This window comes from Triticum aestivum, chromosome 2D, assembly GCF_018294505.1.
Source record: "Triticum aestivum cultivar Chinese Spring chromosome 2D, IWGSC CS RefSeq v2.1, whole genome shotgun sequence".
NCBI classification, from domain to species: Eukaryota; Viridiplantae; Streptophyta; class Magnoliopsida; order Poales; family Poaceae; genus Triticum; species Triticum aestivum.
Genome location: NC_057799.1, coordinates 383,335,911 through 383,354,158, shown reverse-complemented (window position 1 = coordinate 383,354,158; position 18,248 = coordinate 383,335,911). Strand labels below are relative to the sequence as shown.

The 18,248-nt window shown below is 48.3% G+C and overlaps 1 pseudogene; it reads right to left on the bottom strand.

The window, feature by feature from the left end:
* LOC123055796 (probable methyltransferase PMT26) overlaps positions 1-15,067 on the bottom strand; it is a 33,765-nt pseudogene extending 18,698 nt beyond the window's left edge.
* Positions 15,068-18,248: the final 3,181 nt, after the last annotated feature.

Here is an 18,248-nt window from a genome sequence, read left to right as displayed (position 1 = left end):
GTAGAGAGGCTTACGGCAAAAACTGGATACACTTCGTGTACAAAACAGACAATCTCTTTCGAAGTATCAGGGTTTCATACGGAAACTCGTCTGTTAAAAAAGGATTTCATTTTTTTGAACTTATTTAAACTCCATAATTTTTCTGTGTTCAAAATGCACCATTCAAAGCGACATCATCAATTTTCAACCCTTTCTGACTTCATTTGTTTTTTTCATGCATTTACTGATTTTTTCAGCTATAAGACCCTGAAATTGAAAAGCACTAAAAATGAACATGGATAGATAAGTGACCAAATTAATAGTAGTTCATCATCACATTAAAACCAAAGTACATACATAGTTCAAATTAAACAACATATAGCTCTCCAGAGCATCTAGTTAAACCATACATTAAAACTATGTAAAACCTTTCAATGCAACAACAAATGCGATCATAATCACAACTAAGGTAACAATTGATCCAACGGCATAATGATACCAAGCCTCGGTATGAATGGCATATTTTCTAATCTTTCTAATCTTCGACCGCATTGCATCCATCCTGATCTTGTGATCATCGACGACATCCGCAACATGCAACTCCAATATCATCTTCTCCTCCTCAATTTTTTTATTTTTCCTTCAAGTAATTGTTTTCTTCTTCGACTAAATTTAACCTCTCGACAATAGGGTCGGTTGGAATTTCCGGTTCAACCACCTCCTACATAAATAAAATCTATGTCACGTTGGTCGGCATATTTGTCATAAACAATAAATGAACCAAATAGTTATAAAAAGATAATATATACCACATCCAAATCATAGACAGGACGAGGGCCAACGGGGGCGGATACCAGAACCATCGCACTATATAATAATAAGGAATAATAAAAGTAAGAAAATTAGACAAGTATCTATCTCAAGTAAGAATTTTTTTCTTTCAGAAAGAAGATAAGAACAAGAGGCTCACCACGGTGGTGCCGGCGACGAGATCGGCGCGGGCGATCGACGGCGGTGAAGACGGGGACGGGACGTGACGGACCGCTAAACTTAGAAAAATCTCGGGGAAAATGGAGCTCGGAGGTCGAGTTTCGAGAGAAGAAATATTAACTAGTGTGGCTCGGACATTTCATCGAACACCTCATGTGCATAGGAGGTGAGCTAAAGCACCTAAATGCCCTCCCCTCGCCGGCCAGCAAAAAACAGAGCAGTGTGGAGTGCTCTGCTCGCCGGCGATGGGCTATATAGGCAAATCATTTGTCCCGGTTCGTGGCTGGAACCAGGACCAATGGTTATGGGTCAGGAGCGAGGCCCATTGGTCCCGGTTCGTGCCTAGAACCGGGACAAATGGGTCCAGACGATCTGAAACCAAAGCCCGCGAGGCCCCGGCCGGCCACCTGGGCTCACGAACCGGGACGAATGCACCCGTTGGTCCCGGTTCGTACAAGAACCGGGACTAATGGGCTGGCCAGGCCCGAACGAAAGCCTCTTTTTTTACCAGTGAAACATTCCTGAAGGGCAATAAGAGAATATATTAACCTAAAATTAGGTACAAGATTCAGTGACCAGCATTAAAGATATAACCTGTTGAGAATGAGAACACTCACCAGGCAGCATCAGGATTATCACAATCTCCACACAGTGGAGGGTTTGCAGTAGACCTTCCGTCGTAGCAGCGGTTGTCCATTAGTTTCCGAAAAATCGCTACACCTACTCGATTTATCCTGAAATATTTGCAGCACATTGACCTTGTTAGAGCAGACATCGTTGGCAAAGTGCAAAACAAAATACTCCCTCCGTCTCATAATGCAAGACGTTTTTTGACACTAGTGTAGTGTCAAAAAACGTCTTACATTATGGGACGGAGGGAGTAGATATTAGATAAGTAATTCACCATTTCATCACAACAGTCGAGTTGACATAGCATTTGGTAGCAACAATGGTATGTCCACAATGTAAAAAATAAAAAATCAATGATGTAATCATCAAACAATTTACCTTCGCATATCTTGACATCTTCTGGCAGCTCCGGGTATACAGGAGTAGCAGACCACACAAAGTAACCACCAGGCTGTAATAGTCTGTTCAATTCTAGCAAGAGCTTACCGCCTGCCAGACAACACTGATAAATTCAGACAACAGCAACATAGAGGAATGATATTGTACAAAAGGAGGCTTGTTGTAGAAGAAAGTACCTTCAATATGCCATGGTACTCTACAGCGTGCACAGTGTACAGCATCAAAGACCCTGCTGGGAAATGGGAGCCTTTCGTACCCATAACCACTGATATAGCAGGGATTCCTCTCTCGACGGCAAACTGCACCTGAGCTTCATGCTCATCTTTAGGTGCAAACGACATCGTAAGCACATCTCTCTCAAACAGATATCCTCCAAAGCTAGCAACAACTCCACAGCCAACGTCTACCCGGGTCCGTTTTCCCCATGCCACATCTTTCTGTGCCTTCGTGGTAGCATCAGACATGTCAAACAGAGAACCTCATATTTAAGTTTTAACTACATTTAATTCCTAAATCCAATGCATTATGCTTTTTTCACAAGGAAAGAATAATCCTATTATGTACTCCCTGAGTCGCTTAATATTGTGTCAAAAACGCTCTAATATTATGGGATGGAGGAAGTATAATTTAATTCTACAAAAACTTGTGCGCGGTACTTACTCAACGAATCATTTGCATTATCTGATCATAGCATGACTAGAGTAACTTATTGTGTATAAACTCCTGCAATAATTATTTCACAGTGCAAAGGCTCTGAACTTGTCAACTTCTGAATGATACTCTGAGGAACGGTAGCATGTCTGAGTGTTACCTCCTGAATGATATCAATGTGATGCAGAGCACCATGCTTGAACTGAGTTCTGCCTCCCAGAAAGATGAGGTGCTTGTTAGAATAAATCCAAGGCGCTCCGTCGATCTACCGAGGACCAAATAATCACACAAGCACGACACCGAGATTTATTAACGAGGTTCACCGATATGGCTACATCCCGGGGCATGACTACGGGCGCTCTTCCCTATGACACCGTCACAATACCGCACCCGGCCGCCCGGCCGCCGGCACACGCCGTCGGCTCCCCCGCGTGCCCGTGCTATTATGTTGGCATAGGTTACATCGTGTGTCTATCCCCGATATATATGAGAGGCCTAGGATACAAGTGTCCTATTAGGACACAACTCCTACCCTGTCTACATACAGTCCAAAATCAAGTCCAACTGTAACCTACCTTGTACAATAATATTCGACACAACTCTAACAAACTCCACCTTGACGAATATTCTTCACCACCTTGAATTCATCCATGCGCCGAACCTCCATGTACATTGGACTTGAGATACGCCGTGAGCCCCGCTGCTACTCCCAGACTCCATGTGACTCCACCTGCAACTGTAGTCCCTTCTCGTCTTCTTCACAGTCAACACTCGAGCAACATTAAGTTCCTCATTACTCTACTTTGTGCTCCCAACATCCGGAGAGTCCGTTCAACGCTATCACACACCGACCATTGTCTGCGTGAAAGTGAACAACTCACATGTTGGACGCCACATATAAGAGTTACCTGAACTCAATGTCACCGCTCTTTCTTGACCGCCTGTCTGAAACTTGAAGGAATTTCACCGCCGCCCTGTGTCACCCTGAGTCAAATTCACAGTTGTCTCACCGTTTTCCCGGATAGTCTCTGACATGTCCCATGGCTATAGTACTCCACCTCCTTCTATACTTGTCATCCGCACTTTGCCATGTGCACTGAACACCACAGAATATACGGTCGTGTACTCTCTCAGCTTTTGACAATTTCAGACTTTCCGCCACTTTCTCAGATTCTCCATAGTCAACTCTTGTCCATCAACTAGCACTGATAGACCCAGTCACCAACTTGAATCTGGTACTCGTCAACACTGCTTCAGCACGCTCTGCACACTTTATCTGACCACATGTCTGATGACCAGTGCCTTGGCCTGTCGCTGTGTCCCGTGCTTACCGCACGCCTCGCCACTATCACCGCGTCGAGCCTCTACTGTCCTGGTCGAGTCTCCCGGGTAGCTTGCCCACACTACCTCAACCGCCACTGCAGAGAACCACCGATCATCACCGACCTATGCCGAGTATCACGTCTCCATCAAACCATTGGGCCCCAGTCCGATCCACGTGTCTCTCGCTATCCCGCTGAAATAGGCTTCGATTCTCCGATATCTTACACCGTAGCCCCTCGGTCAGCACAGAGTGAAGTCTTCCACCAGACCCCAACTCCACCTTCAACATGACTCCATAGTGGTTGTACGTGCCACCCTGTGCCTTGTCAACTTCAAACTCTCATGTGTACACTGCCTTGAATCAACCCTGCGCCATTGTCTTGTCGAAGCCGCACAAGCTCTCAGGCCTGCATCACGTGTTTCCACGCCCCAGAAGTCGTCCACCATCAGCATCACACTCCTATGTCGTCGTCGCTGAAATCACCGCCGTCTTCTACTTTGACCAACATCCATGTCGATCCATCAGACTGTCCAGTCCGACCCAGCCAAAATTATCCGACTGCAACCATGCTTCACCCTGCGTCGTGTCCGCTCGCACATCTCCATGCCTTGCTTAACGCCCTGTGTATGCATGATCCACGACGCGCTCCAGGCTCCTCCGAGCCTTATACGCACGTTACCAATTTACTGTCGTCTCTGTGGTAGGACGTTCTTCCTGATGCATGCACTCCATGTACTTTCGACTAGCACAAACAGCACCCAATACGCAACGTGTCCTAAATCCTGCCCTTGACTTTTGATTGCTCTTTTCCTTTTAGCAAATCTCCTGTCGCCTGCATGCACCGAAGCTTCTTCTGTAGACCTATAGCGACCAAAGCTGCTCCCTGTTCGACCGTCTGCGTGCCTAGCTTGCTGCGCCTGGGCCATCTGAGTGCCATGGGCCTGCTGCTGCATCCAGCCCAGCCCCAGCCTCCATCGAGCGATCGGCCTGGAAAGCACGCTAGCTCGTCGGCCACGCGTGTGTCGAGCCTCGCGCGCCGCCTCCCTGCTGCCGCTGGCTGTACGTGTGGCAAATTTGACAATTTTGACCTATTGACAAAATCAATTCACAGACTGAACTGCCCGTAAAACTATTTCACACCCCTGACCCTTATGTGTAGCGCCCGCCACGCCGGCGCCACACCCTACGGTGCAGCGCCTAGCTCCGGGGCGTTGCACCTCTGTCCACCGTGGCAGCCCATGGGCCCGCACCCAGCAGTGCAACGCCTCCGAGCTAGGCGCCGCACATGTAATGTGCAGCGCCTAGCCGCTAGGCGCTACACGTGTAATGTGCAGCGCCTAGCCGCTAGGCGCTGCACTGTGACTTATCCAGCCACTTGGCTGGCCCCCCCTCCCCCACCCCCCCACCACACACTCTTCACTCTCTCCCCGAGCTTTGCCCCCTCTCCCACTCTCCCCCCTCTCAAATCTTCTTCCAAATCTTGCAAATTTGAAGAATTTGTCCGTGGATTTCGAAGTCAAACCCTCCCTCAAGGTAATAATCTCCGATCCCCTTGTTTTGATCGAAGTAAAGTTCTCCCATTGCTCATTTGTTGGTAGTTTGGGGAAACCCTAGTTTTGTTTGGATCTAGAGATTTGCATGGAGATGTGAGATGTTTTTTTGCCAATTTCTATGATTAGGCTTTGTTAGTATGCTAGGGTTATTCTTATGGGTGTTCTTATGTTGGTGCTAGGGTTAGGTTTAGGGCTAGGGTTATGGTTAGGGTTATGGTTAGGGTTAGGGTTATGGTTAGGGTTAGGGTTGTTGTTTCATATATATATTAGGGTTTGTATTCGGTGTTAATCCATGGATTAGTACTCATGGAAGCAATGTTACCTTGTGTTCATTGCTTATAGGGATGGGAAGAACATGTGTGTTTGTTCATCATGGGGACAAAGACGCCTTTTTAAAAGGAAATAAAGAACCGGACCCGGATGAGTTTGACATGGTGTTTGATAGTAGTCCTAGCTATGCGGAGCTCTTGCAACAAGTTAGGAAAGATTTGAATTGGATGGACCCTAGTGATATCATTGAGTTGGAGGGAAGGCATAATGTTGGTTTTGAAATGCACATCCGTTGGAAGACAATGCGTGTAAACTCGGAGCAACGTTGGGTTGCATACAAGGAGACGGTGGCCGAATCACTAGACAAGGCTCTTGAGTTATTTGCAACGAAGAAGGTTGATTCAAGTTTGAATTTGGACTTGAACCGGAACCCCTCCCCTTTGGTTGCTAGTAGCCCCCCATCCTTGAAGCGAGATGAAATTGTTGAACCTCTTTTGACCCAAGAAGTGAGGCCAACATTGAGCCCGTATAGAAACAACCAAGATGAATCTTTGCAAGAGGACAATGATGAGTATGCGGACGATGACAATGAAGTTGATCTCCATGACAACAATGTGGGTGATCTCGACAAATATCATTTGCAAGAGACAATGGACCATTCCATCCCTTTTTCCCGTGCATATGCATCGGACTCGGATGACGATGGTCCCGATGAACAAGTTGATGCGGAGGGGTTCACGGTGAAGGAGGCCGAAGCTTTCGAGAAGGTATTTGGTCGGGATCATCGGACTACATTGTTCAAGGATGTTAGTCTCGCGGATGAAGCCGTGGTAGATGGTGGCCAATGTGTACCTCTTGGGGTTAGGCCAAGCTCTCACCGTGATTTGGTAGACGACAAGAACCGGATTGCTAAAGGTTCTAAGTTCGACAGCTTGTTGGATTTGAAGATGTGGCTCGACAACTACTCGGTTACGCATTATCGTCCACACAAGGTGGTGCACTCGGACGTCAATGTGCGCTACACGGTTGCATGTGCATGTGAAGATGAAAAGGAGGTCCAACTTGGACTTACAAGAGGCCGTGGTGGTGGTAGAGGTCGTGGAAAGGAGGTCCAACAAGGAGTGGCAAGACGCCGTGCCGGTTGTCCGTGGATTGTGCGTGCAAGACCATGGAAAGGAGGTCCTACTTGGCATGTAGTGAGTTGTGTGCCAACTCACATGTGCCAAGGCAAAAGGGTGGATGGCAAGATTGTGTCCGAAGACCACAAACAACTCACGTCCGAGTTCATCGCTTACAGGCTCTCCAACTCAATATCCACACTTCCAACAATGAGCGTCCAACATGTCATTGACCTTGTGAAAGCCATCTTTCATTACAAGGTGAAATACGGCAAGGCATGGAAGGCGAAGCAAGCCGCATTTAAGATGTTGTATGGTACATGGGAGGAAGCATACAACCGAATCCCTAGGTTGTTGTTAGCCATGGCCGCGACAAACCCGGGCATGGTTCATGTGGTCGAGCCTCATGGGCACCAAACAACGGTTCATGAAGGAAGGAAAGTCAGAGTATTTGGCCGTGCTTTTTGGGCGTTCGAACAATGTGTGAGGGCTTTCGAACATTGTAGGCCGGTCATCGCAATTGATGGCACGTTCTTGACCGGACAATACAAGGGCACCTTGTTGGTTGCGATAGCAAGAGATGCCAATAACCGGGTGTTGCCATTGGCATTTGCTTTGGTTGAGGTGGAAAACAATGACAACTGGGAGTGGTTTCTGCATCTTTTGAGGACGAAGGTGTTACCCGCTCAAAGGGGAATTTGTGTCATATCGGATCGGAATCAAGGAATTCTTAACGCCGTGGAGATTGACATTCCCGGGCATGCTCCGTTGCACCATCGCTGGTGCATGAGGCACTTTTGTTCGAACTTCTATAGGGCATGTGGCCTTAAGGAGTTGGCCGGTGATCTTCAAGATTGTTGTCTCGCTTTCTCCGATAAGCGCTTCGCCACTTTGTACAACAAATTGCTCGCACACAAAAAACTTGATCCCGGGGGTCAAGAGTTTCTCAATAGGCACATTCAATACCGGAACAAGTGGGCACGTGCTTTTGATGAAGATGGCCGGAGATACGGTCAAATGACAAGCAATATGGCCGAATGCTTCAATAGGGTGCTCAAAGGTGCACGTGGATTACCCGTGACGGCAATAGTTCAATACACATTTGACAAGATGAATGCGTACTTTGTAAAGTACTCGATGGAAACCGATGCACAGATAGCGGGTGAGAACCCACGGAAGTACAAGTTCCCACGCAAAGTTGATGAATGGTTGCTATTTCAATCACGGAAGGCGGACTCAGAAGAAGCTATATTATATGACAATGAAGAGTGGAAGTACGAAGTGAAAGAGCCAGGAGGAACCACAAATGATGGCCGGCAACATGGAGGTCGGGCTTTCAAGGTGTCGTTAACACAATGTGATTGCACTTGCGGGGGGCCATTGTTGCTTCATCTCCCATGCTCACATTTGTATGCCGCCGGCCGCGTTAGGAATGTGGACATCAATCACCCACGCACCATGAGGGAGTCGGAGTTCTCAATCATGACGGTCAAGAAAACATGGGCTCCCCGCTATCACCCATACTTTGACCAATCACAATGGCCGGAGTATCATGGAGTTCAACTATGGCCGGATCCGGAGTTGAAGGTTGTTAAACGGGGTAGACGTAAGACAAAGCGTCTTAGAGGCGACATGGACGGATGGGGCCATGGTGGGTGCCGCGAAGCGGGCAACGACCAATTCCAAGAGCCTCGTGAGAGCTCCCGTTGTGGGGAGTGCAAAGGTCATGGCCACAACAAAAGAAAATGTACCAAACCAAGGAAAAGGTCCAAGAAAAATGATGCAAGCACAAGCCAACATGGAGCTACACAAGGGAGCCAACCAAGTGGTAGCCAACCTAGTGGTAGCCAACCTAGTGGTAGCCAACAAGTGCCAAGCCAACCAAGTGGTAGCCAACCAAGTGGTAGCCAACAAGTGCCAAGGCAACCAAGTGGTAGCCAACAAGTGCCTAACCAACCAAGTGTTAGCCAACCTAGTGGTAGCCAACAAGTGCCAAGGCAACCAAGTGGTAGCCAACAAGTGCCTAGCCAACCAAGTGTTAGCCAAAGAGGATCTAGGCAACAAAGAGGTCGGCAACTTGGACTTACAAGAGGCCGTGGTGGTGGTAGAGGTGGTGGTGGTGGTGGTCTCGGCCGTGGTGGTGGAAGAGCTCGACATGGTGGTAATGGCCGTGGTGATGGTCTCGGCCTTGGTGATGGTCTTGGCCTTGGTGGTGGACTTGGCCGTGGTGATGGACAAGCGCAAGTTCGTTATAGAGGAATGTTTGGATACCTAGATGGACCGTTTCCGTATGTTCCTCACTAACTATAATGTATCATATGTTCTTGTTTTTTCATATGTTCTTCTTTTTCATATGTGCTTCCATTTGTTCTTATTGTCCTTACTAACCGTTATGTTCCACTCATTGTAGGTATGGCGGCTTCCCAACCCAACAAACCAACGATGAAGGAGGATGGCGAAGATGAGATGGCCGGATGGTGGGAGAAGGCTGCGAAGAAGCTTAGAGAGGAGGATGCAGCCAAGCTAAAGAAGAAGAAGGAAGAGGAGCTTGAGAAGGAGAGGAAGCGGAAACAGAGTGTGGCAAATGCGATGCGCGCTAGGGAGCAAGCGTTGATGAGGAAAGTTGAGGAGGCACAGAAGAAGCGTCAACAGGATTTTGAAGAAAGAACCATGAAGCTTTGGGCAATTGCAGCTGAAAAAGAAGAGAGGGACAATCAGATATTCATGGAGAGGGTGGTTAAGGAGGCTCACCTCATAAGAAAAAGGGAGGAGGAAGAGGAAGAAGAGAGGAAGAAGAAGAAGGGAAAGGGGCCTTGCTCTACGCAATAGAGCTATGTCTCCAATGTGATTTGGTTGTGAACTACTATGTCTCCAATGTGATTTGGTTGTGAACTACTATGTGCCGTGAACTACTATGTCTCCTCCTCGATTTGGTTGTGAACTACGAAAGGTACGACCACTCCAAGTTCAACGACATAACAATTCGCACTCGAAGTTCAACATTATAAAAAAAACTAAGATGACTAGTGCTTTCCACGCTTGCTGGGTCCTCCCCCCCTCTTGACGCTTATCTTCTTCACCTTCCTAGGAAGAGGAACCCGCTCCGGCTCCGGCTCCGCCTCCGGTTCGACATCGTCATCCAAATAGTCATCCAAAGCCGCCATCCGCGAGGTGCCGACCGTCCTTTTGCCTCTTTGGGTGAAGTCTTCAGGTGTGTACTTGTTGATTCCCCTCCTAGGCTTCAACTCGTATGCAGACCGAGCCCGGTACGTCCCCAAGGTCATATCATCAGCAACCTATGCATCAACAAAATATATGGAAAGACCGTGTGTGAGGATATAGTTAGCAATGCATCAACAAATGGATATATATCGTCATGACATACCTCTTGGGTGACCGCACCCACATCCTCATCCTCGAAAGGTTCACCATGGCTCTGCCCCGAAGCGGGATCTGATGGTGTCGCCGACCTAGACCGTTCTGGTGATACATACTCGGGGTCACGACAACCGAAAAGGTTTGATAGCCGCCTTAACTTTTGGCCCTGGCACTGCAACATGTACAAGTGAATGAGACATGGAACGTACCAACAAATGTTAAGTGCTAGTTTGAAGGAGATTTGAACCTTAATGAATTCTCGAAGTGCACCTTCCCCATCGCTTTTGCCAGCCGGGGTTGTTTCCAGAATAGTCTCGGTCTCGTCAGCTGCTTTCTTGATCTGGGCACGCTATGAACAGAAACGGTATCAAAGTGTTAGGCAAGTGAAGATGTGAAAAGTGCGAATGGAAAAGCAAGAAGGGCTAACCACAAAGTTCATCATTGGAGCTGAAGGGATCACCGAGTTGCCTTTCCTGACTAATGCGTTGTACTGGTGCTGGGCTACCTCATCAAAAATGGTGGGTTCTTCCAGAATCTCCTCAGCATACGCCGGCTGGCATACCTCCACGCGGGTACTTGCAAGAAACCATGCGAGATAGTTGTTGAACGCGATCGGGCAGTGCTCACGAAGCTGGGCTCGTTTTCCAGTCCTTGCTTGCTCCACACTAAGAGCAAACTGCACGACATACTTCTTGTGATGGCTGGCCCAATCCTTGATCTTCCGTTGCTTTTTCCTATCCAACCTGCAAGTTAGAAACAGAATATTAGCATCATCGAAACCGTCGAGAAGCTGCTAAGTGCTCAAGGTTAATTATATCTTACGCGTGTAGCAACTTGTCCGTGTCCTCCCACTCCGGCGGGTGTGGCTGGAACAAACCAAACTGGCGGAAAACCCGATGTGGCAGGTGAAGCTCAACCGCCCAGTTGCATATCAGTGGGCACCGCATATGCCAGAGATCCCTATCCCTAATGCACATCGGATTAAGCCTGAACTCTATAGGGTTACCAAAACTCTCTCCTTTTCCATACGGCTCCCATTCCACCTACAAAATGGGATTGAATGCAAAATTGATATCGAGTGAAGATACAAGCATGATAATCACTTATGCAAGGTCGGTTCACCTGCTCAGGCGTGATCGCGTCCAACTCGCTCTTGTACAACTTGTACATTACCGAGGGATCATCCGTCGTCTCATTTAACACATCCCACTTGTAAGCCCAAGTGGGGAGCCGTAGTGGGTCGTCTTTATCGTCCCAATCCTCGTACTTCACGGTCTTAGGTCGTCCAACCGGCAGACGCTCCCAGCTCCATATGGAAAGTGCGAGCAGACAACCACCAATACCTCCAGTGTGCCTACAACTGGCATCGTCCAACTGCACATAAAAAAGAACATGGTCAAATTTGCCGCAAGAGCGCATTGATAATGTATCAATGAAGTGAAAAGGAAACAACTTCATACCTGTCGATACAAGTAAGCTAGTGTCGCCGAACCCCAACTCCATTTGCTATCGAAGACGGTCAACGCCTTCAGCCACATCCATGGAGCATTCTTGCCTGTGCCATCAGCAAACAGTGTCCTCGATATCACGTACCACATGTAGACACGAGCATAAGTCTTCACCAGGTCCTCATTAGCATCATCGGGGCAATGAGCGAAGTTCGATGATATCCACGTGAAAGTAGCGCCCGCTGCGACTCTTTCCTTCTTCTTATCTTCCCTTTCTGGCTCCCGAGGCTCCGGAGGAACCATACCGATAAGGGCATGCATCTGCGCGCGCCACCCTTCAGAATCGGTGTTCATACATAAAGGATTGCCATCGATAGGAAGACCGGTGATCATAGCGATATCCTGCAGCGTCACGGTCATCTCCCCAGTCCGAAGATGGAAAGTGTGTGTCTCCGTCCTCCAATGATCAATAAGCGCGGTGAGTGCTGCAGCATTGTTGGGTGGCGTCGACCGGCGGACCAACTCAATGAAAGGGAGAAGTCCTACCTCCCTAACATAAGGTGTGTACCGCTCATCATAGCGCATCCCTCCAAGGTTGATCCCGTGAGACCGAAGCTTCAGAGGTGCAAGCTCCTACAAACAAACAAATCATAACATTACATATGTGTTTGAAAAAACATACGAAATTCATAACACCGGCCACTTTCAGTATTACCCGCTGCTCCACCGACATAGCGTACGACCGGTGTTGTTTGTCCCAATGATCATCGAGAAGCCAAACCATCCTAACAATTTCAACAAAGCATTCTTGTCAACACGATTATCTTTTCAATTCAAAAAAACTAAAGTAGGCCTACTACATGCAAGATCCAAAGCATATGGTGCTCCCCCCTACTTGGGCCTACTTCATACAAATAACATGTCAATCTATGTATCCAAACTATAACATGTCAATCTACTTCTCCATAGAAATAACATGTCAATCTACTTCTCCATACAAATAACATGTCAATCTATGTATCCAAACTATAACATGTCAATCTATGTATCCAAACTATAACATGTCAATCTACTTCTCCATACAAATAACATGTTAATCTACTTCTCCATAGAAATAACATGTCATTCTATGTATCCAAACTATATAAATAACCTGTCAACCTATCTATCCAAACCACATTCTAATCTAACAAGGGTTCCCCAAATCTAATATATGCAAGATTCAAACAAAAGTTGCCCAAATCTAATACATGCAAGATTCAAACAAGGGTTCCCCAAATCTTCAAAATATAGTATTTTCTATGGATAGAAAGAAGGGGATCGGAGGAGAGTACCTTCTACGATGGATTGGTGAACAAATGCACGGACCAAATCGTCGGATCGGAAGGATTTGGGAGAGGGGATTGAGAGGGGGAGTGCAGATGGCCGCCGCCCTGTTTTTCTGTAACTGCCAATGGGGAGGGTGGGGGAGGAGAGGGCTGGCGCGTTTGCAGATAAGTCACAGTGCAGCGCCTAGCGGCTAGGCGCTGCACATTACACGTGTAGCGCCTAGCGGCTAGGCGCTGCACATTACAGGTGCAGCGCCTAGCTCGGAGGCGTTGCACTGCTGGGTGCGGGCCCATGGGCTGCCACGGTGGACAGAGGTGCAGCGCCCCGGAGCTAGGCGCTGCATCGTAGGGTGTGGCGCCGGCGTGGAGGGCGCTACACAAAAGGGTTAGGGGTGTGAAATAGTTTCACGGACAGTTCATTCTGTGATTTGATTTCGTCAATAGGTCAAATTTGTCAAATTTGCCTGTACGTGTTCTGCTCGGATCCTGCCACCTCGAACCCAGCTACCGCCGTACGCGCTTCTGATCTTTTGCAACTTCTAATCTCGCCGACTCTACCGTGAATAGCTCTTTTATTCCGATTGCTTTATACGCGCCGATCTCCGATCGCTGCCGCACGTACGCCGTACCTCCACAGGCGCCGGTCTTCATCGCTTTCCTCTAAATCAAGGATCCGCAACCTCCAGACCTTGCAACCTTGCTCATGATACTACTTGTTAGAATAAATCCGAGGCGCTCCGTCGATCTACTGAGGACCAAGCAATCACACAAGAACGACACCGAGATTTGTTAACGAGGTTCACCGATATGGCTACATTCCCGGGGCATGACTACGGGCGCTCCTCCCCATGACACCGTCACAATACCGCACCCCGGCCGCCCGGGTGCCGGCACACGCCGCCGGCTCCCTCGCGTGCCCGTGCTATTATGTTGGCGTATGTTACATCATGTGTCTACCCCCGATATATATGAGAGGCCTAGGATACACGTGTCCTATTAGGACACAACTCCTATCCTGTCTACACACAGTCCAAAATCAAGTCCAACTGTAACCTACCTTGTATAATAATATTCGACACAACTCTAACAGTGCTCGCCGGAGACATGAAACCAGTTATGGTGCCCCTTGTACTGCATCAGCTTGGTATGAGGAACGTTCTATACCATATCTGCACCAACAAAACCTTAGTCAGTCGGGTAAACAAACCAAAACCATGTCTGAAGATATCTGAACTCAAGCATCAACACAGATAATTCAGTTCAGTGTCCAGCTAGAAAGAACCTGGTCTCTGCTCGTCGGCCACCTTATCGGACTCCGGTGACCCGGCGGCAGGTCAGAGGTTCCTCAGGGCAATGCCTCTCCAGGTGCTCGTAGTGCTTGTCGCCCTGGAGCTTTCTCATAGCCTCCACATTGTCGAGGTAGGATGTAATCGGCTCCGGCCTCAACGTCGCAGAGCTTCCAGCTGTGGCTCGCTGGAACACCTGGCGCCGTGGTTCGCTCCTTGTTGGACTCTGCGGCCTGGGTGCGCCACGGGCCTGGCCCATCGCCGTCTGTTGAGGAGCTCGGCGTCCTTCGCGTCCGGGAACACCTCGGCCTCGTCCTTCTTTGCCTGTGGCTTCTCGCCGGGATCCTCATCCGGCTTCCCCATGAGCTCCGGGACACTCTGTTGTTCATCAGCCCCTTTGCTTTCTCTGTGGAATGATCCGCCTGCTGCCGCTCTGTCATAGGGGGCTCCTGCTCGTCGGCGCTCTCCTCTCTGACGCCGACCGGGGGCTTGTCGGCGCCCGCGGTCCCCTCCACCGGAGCGGCGGGGCGGCGCAACAATGGGGCCTGGAACGGGGAGAACTCGGCGAGGGTGACGAGGGTCGAGGAGGCCATCCAGACGGCGACCAGGCAGAGCCCGACGAAGGCGGCGACGGCGGGGGCGGAGCAGGAGAAGGAGGAGGCGTGCTGCTGCTGATGCCGCCGGACGTGGAGGCACGTGTGCCCGGGCGCCATTGGTCGGCGGCTCCTTATCGCATCCAATCCGGAGAGAGGGAAGATCTGGACTGGAGAGTGGCGAATGATTGATTGAGTGGATCCAGGAAGGCTCAGAAGATACCAAAATAGGACTGATTTCGCCACGAGAAGGAAGAAGAATCACCAGGGAATCGAGTAGCAAAGGGAGAAAAATCCGGCCTTTTTGCTGTGAGCGATGGAATGGAATCGCGGACAGATCCAGATTTCTTCGTGTTCGGACGCGACCGCCGCCGCCTGTCAGGCACCCTCCCGCAGCACTCGCCCATACAAACCGTGCCCAATAACAAAAATAAATAACGAGAATGCTAAATTCGTGCCGACTGGCAGTTTGTAACAGATCCGAACGATCTGGATCTCATTCGGAATGGATGAGAATCGAACCCCCGACGTCCTGTAGGCACGCCACCAAACTAACCATCTCACCCAGACTTCGTCGTTGTTAAAGACGCAAATACTTTGATTTAATGCGTAGTGGATCTTTGTTTGAGATTGAAAATCTGAAGAAGTTGCTTATTTGATGACGCATTTAGTGGAAAGATTTCCTGAAACGTTGATGTCCGTGATTTTCTCTCTGGATTGGATCGATCATGATTTTTTCTGTGCGCTAGATCTATTGGTGGACCCTATTTACAGGGATTTTTTAGTCAAAATATTGATGCTGAATATGGGATTCGAACCCACACCAAGCAGCTGACATGAAACACTTACTAACCAGCTCAATTAGACTAATTGTTGTGTAAAAGGAAGCACATCGCATTCTTTTGACCATTCCATGATGTTTTCCTTTTCTCTTTTCTTGAGTGAATAGCAAAAAACTACCACATTACCGGCTATCGTTCTGAAAAACTATCATTTTTTTATTTTTCAAAAAAATTTACCACAAAAGTGGCTGGCTGTTCCAAAAAACCCAAGTGGCCGAATGGTTAAGTTTTAACTGGGGTTATGACATGTGGGGCCCGCCCGTCAGGGTTTTGTCGGCCACAGTGCTCATGGCGCACGGGTGACGGCCGTTAGGGCGCACGGGCCGTCCCGACCAGGTAAAAACGGATCCGGCCCTCACTCTGTCTCCCTCGCGCTCACTCACTCTCACTCTCCCCCCTCGCTCTGTTTCCCCTGGCCGAGCTCGCCATCGTCGCCGACCACCTCAGTTCCTCGTGCCGGCCAGGATGCCTTCTTGGAGTGATGGGGATGAGAGCTCCGACGACAGCATGGGGGGCAACCTGATGGACATGGAGTACTTTGTAAGCCTCATCCTCTTCCTCTCTGTCATTATCTAGGGTTAGGGTTGAATCGATTTGGGAATGAGGGTTGATGAGCTGCATATTTGTATGGATGGATTCATTTGGTTTGGTTATCTATTAGTTTTGATCTAGGGTATGGATGGCACTGTGATGTATGATCCGACCTTGAGCAAGGCAAAGCTTGACTCAAGTTGAACTAGTTGATGCATTGGTTCTGATCTACCTTTTACTGCATGTAGGACACACCTGACACCATCCCTGAGCCACTCTGGTGTGGTGTTCCCATGGAGGAAGTTGCCAAGTGTACTCTACACGATATGAAGCCTAGGAAGTGTGTTGCTTTTGAAGGTGCTAACGCTGGGAGGAGGTTCTATGGATGCCCTGTTCAGGTGAGTAATTGAGTATGTTGGGTGGATTCAGTTACTGTCTAGATTCAGTTATGCCTAGTGGAATCAGTTATGCCTAGTGGATTCAGTTATGCCTAGTGGTTACTGAATTTGTACATTAACTCTGTTTGAACTGAATTTAGTACTGAATTTATGGTTACATGTCCTCCTTGTGTACCAATCCTCTTTTTGAATTGAAGTTAGAACTGAATTTATGCATTTTCTGAAGTATGTGTTCTCTGATCAAACTACAGGGAGGTGTGAATTGTGGTGTAGTTCAATGGGTTGATCCTGCCTGGCCTGATGTACTTAAGAACTGCCTCATCAAGTTGTGGGAAATGTTTCACGAGAAAAACCTTGGAAGGATTCAAGACAAGCATGCATATGAGGATGAGGTTGCCAAGTTGAAGAAGGACTATGATCATCTCTGCACTGAGTATCATAAAATGGTTGATGATGTTAGCAAGATGTTTGACTGGCAGGATGGTGTTGGCAAGATTGACTACCAGAAAGCAATGGATGCTGAGAAATTTGAGAAGCAGAAGGAAGAGCTAGAGCTGGAGATGAAGATGGAGAAGCTAAGACTAGCAAAAGAACAGAGGTGTATCCTTCAGGCCCAGGCAGACATAATTCACAACACCAGGAAGGCAATGAAAGAGATAAAGGTGGACAGGGATCTTCTTGCACAAGAGAAGACAGAGCTTGAGAAAGTAGTTGCTGATCTACTGAATGCTGGCCATGGGAGCAAGGAAAAGCTTGAGAAAATCAAGGCCATACCGGAGGCTTGAAGATTTGGACAATGGTGGTTAAGTAAGTAAGGTGGCCTACACATATAACAGGCCTTGCAAGATGATGGTAGGAGTATATTTTGTGCAGTCCTATATGAACTGTTTAAGTTATGGTAACTAGAGTGGTAGAGAACCTTTGCTAAGTCTGGCTTATGTTATTGTACTGTTAAGAACCTATCTATCTTAAGTAATGCAGTGAAGAACTTTTTTTTATTTCTTTAGGTTGTTTTCCTGAAACTAGCAATGCTAAACTAGTATATTTTTGGGCCTAAAACCATTATGTACACATTGTGGGCCTAGACTGGGCTGTTTTAATACTCCACCTACCTACCACCAACCATTAGTAGTCTGTAAAAGCCCACCCCTTGGGTGAAACCGCAGTCAATCCCCCCATCCCCACCCTTCTCCACCCCCAGCCGCCAAAGAAACCCTAGAATCCCAGGGAGAGATGGATCCTGGAGAGGTCATAGATGGAGAAGAAGAGTTGCCCAGGCAAGCCAGGCGCAAAGATGCAAGGAGGAGGGCGAGAAGGCTACTTGCTGAGATGATCCTTGTAGCACGCAACCGCAAGGACATAGATCAGTTCCTGGAGGCATTCCCCCTGGCTCCAACCCTAGTGATGATGATATCATCTACTGGGCAAGGAGGAGGGCAAATTTCCATCCTTTTCAGGTCACTAGGCAGAGGTGGACTAGGATTCTGTACCCATGATGCTGCTGTTATGTTTCTATGTTCCTAGATCTGT